The sequence below is a fragment of the Sminthopsis crassicaudata genome, chromosome 2 (assembly GCF_048593235.1).
Source record: "Sminthopsis crassicaudata isolate SCR6 chromosome 2, ASM4859323v1, whole genome shotgun sequence".
Taxonomy (NCBI): Eukaryota; Metazoa; Chordata; class Mammalia; order Dasyuromorphia; family Dasyuridae; genus Sminthopsis; species Sminthopsis crassicaudata.
In genome coordinates, this window is record NC_133618.1 from 483,336,272 (window position 1) to 483,341,739 (window position 5,468).

The 5,468-nt window shown below is 39.0% G+C and overlaps 1 long non-coding RNA gene across 3 annotated transcripts in view; it reads left to right on the forward strand.

Annotated features, from left to right (window-relative positions):
• Positions 1-4,025, forward strand: part of LOC141557540 (uncharacterized) — a 95,372-nt gene extending 91,347 nt beyond the window's left edge. For all 3 annotated transcript variants that reach the window (XR_012486820.1, XR_012486821.1, XR_012486822.1), the window contains 2 exons: positions 1,653-1,843; positions 2,648-4,025. This is a non-coding gene — a long non-coding RNA (uncharacterized LOC141557540). The remainder of the gene's footprint in view (positions 1-1,652; positions 1,844-2,647) is intronic.
• The last annotated feature ends 1,443 nt before the right edge of the window (positions 4,026-5,468 follow it).

A 5,468-nucleotide genomic window follows, 5' to 3' on the forward strand; every position in this document is an offset into this window, starting at 1 on the left:
CCCAGCGGCTTGGCCAGAGCCAGTTGACGCCTTGTGTCACGTTATTTAATTATGCAATGATCAGCAACCTTTACATTTTAATTAGGGAGCCACTGTAATGAAGCCGTCCCCCTTCTCTATGTAGCTTTCTGCTCTGGAAAGGTCTCTTCCACTAATTGGTTGTTTGGAAACTTAATCTTGACACAGCTAGGCAGGTAGATGTTCCTATGTTTTATTCCTAATATGTTCTTTGGTCTTTTTCTTCCCCTCCTCTTTGATTTGCCTAATTAGTGCTAATAATTTAAAAGCTGCATGGCTTGCCTTTGATCCTGCTGCTTACTATACATATAAGCCATTCTATTAACAGATATTAAATACCGCTAATACTCAGTGACACACTATTAGAGCCTGCTTGCAAACAGCCTCCCTTCTCTGCATCACAGAGCCCTGCTTGTCACACACCTTTCATTCACTGGGTTCCAAGGAAAAGAAAGATTCCACAAACCAGCTTGGAGTGCTGTATCTTAATAACCGTTCACGGTCCCCTTTATAGTGTGCTGGCATTGAAAACCCGCATGATTTATTCCACGTTTCAGGATTTTAATGATTAATTCATGAATGTATCTGCAAGAATGCCAAGGTCTCCAAAATAATGAAAACCTTTTTTTTTTTAAGTTGTTTGTTTTCATTTCAAATCAAAGCAATCTGTCTTGAGCATTTCTATCTTTCCCTCCCCCTCCCCCACTTGTTTCCTCTGGAAAAAAAAAGAGAAAAAAAAGAGCTCATTTCATTGGGGTCTTGATAACGTTTTGACAAGTAATAGAATTCATTTACATTTATCAAAATAAACAGATAAGTCTTCCATCTTCTCCCTGTTTTGGCTGACACGCTCTCTCACCCCAAAAGCACAGTTATTTGGGGCTTATTTAGCTTAGCTTTCAACAATCTTTTTTGAATTCTTTGAAATGCTGTTCTTTATTTTGATTCTGGGTAATTTCAAAAGATTTGATAACAGCACCTTTCTTAGGCCCATGGAAGGTAACATTTCTCCTTTCATTAGTTCCACAAATAGGATGGGAATCTAGAGTTTTGTTCTAGGGTAGGATATTTAGAAGGCACTCAAATTCTGGCATGCAATTTCTCCTGATCAGCAAATTAGAAGCCTTGTGATAATTAGGGGTATGTTTCCTTTCCCCATTGCCTATGTCTTGGATGAACCAGTCTTCTTCCCTACCCCTCTCTTATTCCTGACCATTCCACTTGTCCCAAGTATAAAAACTACTTTTTAGGGCTTTAACTTTCAGCAAGCCTCAAGCACTGAAATATATCAGTGAATGCTGGCAGAGGGCAGAATTGATTGAATTTGGCCTTTGTTTCCTATACAAGAGAAGTAACAATTACATAAAAAAAATCCCCAGATAAGCACTGAAACCCTGGCATAGCTGCAGTACAGAAGTTAATTGTTATCTTTAAAGTTTCCCCATTAGGACTGCCTCCAGAGAGATGCTATCTCTTTCATAGAGCCAATATATTATCCTAATGTATTCACATAACTTTAATCCCATCATAAAATGGTTGGTAACAAAATAAGACTGATCTATTGGGGAAATATTCTTCTGTATGGGCAAATATCTTGTCAATAAAAAACAAATTTGTTCTAAATTGATGACCAGGTTGATGCAGTGTTCCATCACCTTTGGAGAAAATAACATTTGAACTGCTTGTATTTGGCCTTCTCAACGAGCAACTTGTGGCAAAAAATAAAAGAAGAGCAAGCACGATTCACTGTAGAAGCTCTGTCTTGGAAGCCAGACAACCCAGATTTGAGACCTGCCACTGAAAATTATGACCTGGACAATCTTAGGTAAGTCATCTAATCTCTTTAGGCCTCTGTTGCCTAATTGTAAAATTCAGGGTTCAGATGTGATGACCTCTGAGGTCTCAGCTTGATTTGGGATCCCATGACTGAAATTTAGAATTCAGTGCTTGATACTGAGTGGTGGTTCTTTTTTTTGGGACTTAGTATTTTCAAATCAAAACATTAATTGAATTCCTGCTCATCCCTATGTAGGTACAGTGTATGTAGTATGTATGTGTAGTGGGGGAAGGGAGATGATACAGAAGAAGTAGAAGTATTTCCTGCAATTAAAGTGATTTCAACTCAGTTAGGAGTATTAAAATAAACACACATAAACCAATTAAGAAGTAATCCACACACAAACTCATTGGGGGGATTTGAAAATGAACCAATTAAGGATCTATTTGATGCTAAAAGATGGTCTAGGCACTTAGCATGGTGCCTGGAACATAGTAGGTGCTTTAAAAATACTAATTGACTGACACTGATTAAGAATGTTGCTCTGAGTTCAAAAAAAGAATTAAAAATTTCAAAAGAATCATGGGAGAGGTAATAATTGAGTTGGGCTTTGAAGGAGAACTAGGAGTTTGCAGAATCGCAGTTTAATGGCTAGAAAGGATCATTCAGGTCAAATAGCATGTATGAAAAAGAACCCTTCTCTATAATAAACCCGATAAGTGACGATGTAGTACTCCATTGAAGATCTCTAATGAGGGGGAACTTGCTACCTCTTGAAGCAGCCCAGTTTACTTTGGAACAGTTCTTTAGAATATTTTTCTTAACATCAATTTTTATTTTCTCTCTTTTCAGTGTTCATCTGTTGTTCCTAGTTTTGCTTGTCAAAAGCCAAGAATAATGAATCTAATCTCTTTTACAAGTGACTGGACCTGTCAAGTACCTAAAGACAGTATCATATTCCTACCCTCTCTAATGAATCTCTCATTGCTCCACGTGTCTTCTCCAGGTTAACCATCCAAAATTCCTTCTAAGATTTTCATCTGACATGATCTTGAGGTCCTTCAACATCCTAAGTATTATCCTTTTCTGGAACTCTCTCCAATGTATCAATGTCCTTCCTAAAATGTGGTATGCAGAGAAAGGGGTGAGCAGTGCAAGCAGGAGGAACATCATAAGCAAAGATCCACAGAAGGACTGTTTGGATGGGAGGACATTTGTTGGGATAATGAAGAAATGATGTGACTGCATAAAAATGAGCATCGTTGTGGAAGGGCTTCAGAATCAAACAGAGAAATTTGGAATTAGAGGCAATAGACAACATTTTTGCAGGTTCTCACAAAGGAAAACAACATGATAGGATATTTTAGGAAGGCTGGTATGGTGTCCTGAGGAAGATGAATTGAAAGAACTATAGATTGGAGGCAGGGAGGTTAATTAAGAACTAGTGCATTTTTGAGGTGATGAGGACTTAGGCTAAGATGCTGTCAGTAGGGACACAGAGAAAGGAAGAAAAGTTGTGAGAAATTTAAAAGCAAGAAATAACAGGTTTTGAGGATGAATTGGATATTGGGGATAAAGAAAAGGGAAGAATAAAAGATGATTGTGAGATTGCTAACTAGGGACTGGGAAAGTGGTTGTATCAATTGACAGAAATGGAGAATTTATTAAAAAAATAAATCCAGTTTGGGAATCTACATAAAGAAGATGATGACTTTTTTTTAAACCTGTTGGGTTTGGAATAATGGTAGGACATTCAAGTGCAGACATATGCAATGGAAAGACAGAACTAGAGTGTGCGGGAGTAGGAGGCAGGCAAAGCAGCCAAAATAAAGGTACTTCAGAGATGTGAAAGAGGCACCTTTAAAAGTGACAATAACAACATTTGTGGAACTTGAAAACATCTGGCTCTTCACAAACATCCCGGAACCCAAAATCTGAAGTGCTAGTCACAGGCCAAAACAGATACCTTTCTTGAATGACAGCCTAATTTTTCTCTTCACAACTATGAAACCTGCTGTATAATAGAGACTTTATGCTGTGCCCCTGGGTGTTAAGATTTTGTGAATGGAAGTCGTTGGAGACTTTGGATTCCGTGTGATTATAGGCCTTGTTGGTCCTGTGAGGGCTTCCCTGGATAGGAGGCTCCATGCCTGACTCTGTGATTAGCTTTTAAGCTCGAGCCCATCCTAACTGCTTAACTATAAAATGTAATTAAAATGTAATGAGAAATGCTTCCAAAGATTATTTTCCTTAACACTTCATTTTCACTGTATGATATCTCTTGCAAGGTGACCTTACTCAAGAAGAAAATAGGAGGTAAAACCCAACTCAAGAATACAAGACCGATGTGAGATAAGAGTTAGTGTGACAGGGTCTAAAGTTATGATAAATAGGGTCACTGGACTCCTTAGAGCTGGACATGCTAGGACCAAAAGTTACTTCAAAATGGAATGGAATTAGTGAAATATATTGAAAACACAGTAAAACTCTGTGCCAGAAAGGCCTAGGTGGGTAGAATGGGGAAGGGAATGGTGTGGTTAGGAGTAGGTGAGGCTGACCTGGACCTGAAGAAACAGGGATTTAGCTAATTTTATGCAAATGTAGTAGAATTAGAAATAAAATATTCATAGGTTCTGATGGCCTGGGTCCCATAAACATCAGAACTGTGTGTTCTGGTCATACTTCTCTGTTTCCTGTTCATCATCCACAGCACTCCGTCCCACACCTACATCCTTGCACAGGTTGTCCCATCTTCTGGAATGCTCTCCCTCTCCACCTCTGCCTCTTCAAGGCTCAGCCTTTCTGACCAGATGTTAAGTGGTTTTCCCAAAACTATTTTTTCCATTTACTTTTCTTTGCACTTGCTGTTTTCTTCAAGTAAAATGTAAGCTCTTGGAGGCAGCAGCGTTTACATTTTTGCCTTTGTATTCTCAGTGCCTTACAAAGCAGGTTTTTGAAGTAAATTAAACAGCAAAAGAAAACATAATTTGGTAAGTGATGTCTCTGAGTAAAGAGTAAACAGGAAGGGCAGGAATATGGTGCTGTGTGGAAGGAGAGCTGGGCCTAGAGTCTAGTATCATTGCCAAGAAAATCCCAGTCTTGAGGAGCTGGACACAACTGAAATAACGGAACAACAACAAAGAGTCAACAGTCTCCATGACCTCTCTCTATTCCTATTGTTGCTTAATGTCTGCTCAGATCATTTATTGGGAACTTAAGGAAAGGACAGAGGAGGATGGACTTAATGACTGCTAAGAGCTCTAACTCTAAATATATGACCCTTTGTCTTCTAAACTTTTGGTATAAGGGTAATTCCCCCTTGCCTTACCTTCCGCCTAGCATCCAGAACAGGGAAACCTCAGTTGGGCTTAGTCTTGTATTCTGGGGAAAGGAAATGCTGGTACAGAGGGCCTGGTATCATTTCAAACATTGAATATGATCAAGCATCCTTTTATTGCCTTATACTACCGCTCCCCAGCTCCTTCCCTCTACACTTCACAAATCTCAAACTGAGTTAAATTCCCTAGTCCTGTCTCCTCTGATGTTCACCTGGAAAATAGTCATAGCTTAGATGCAAAACATTAATTGCCCAGCAAAAACTCTGTCATGACTAGAAAGTCGGATGCCTCTGTAGCCCCTCTACTTTAGGAGTTCTCATAGAACTATGGATTAC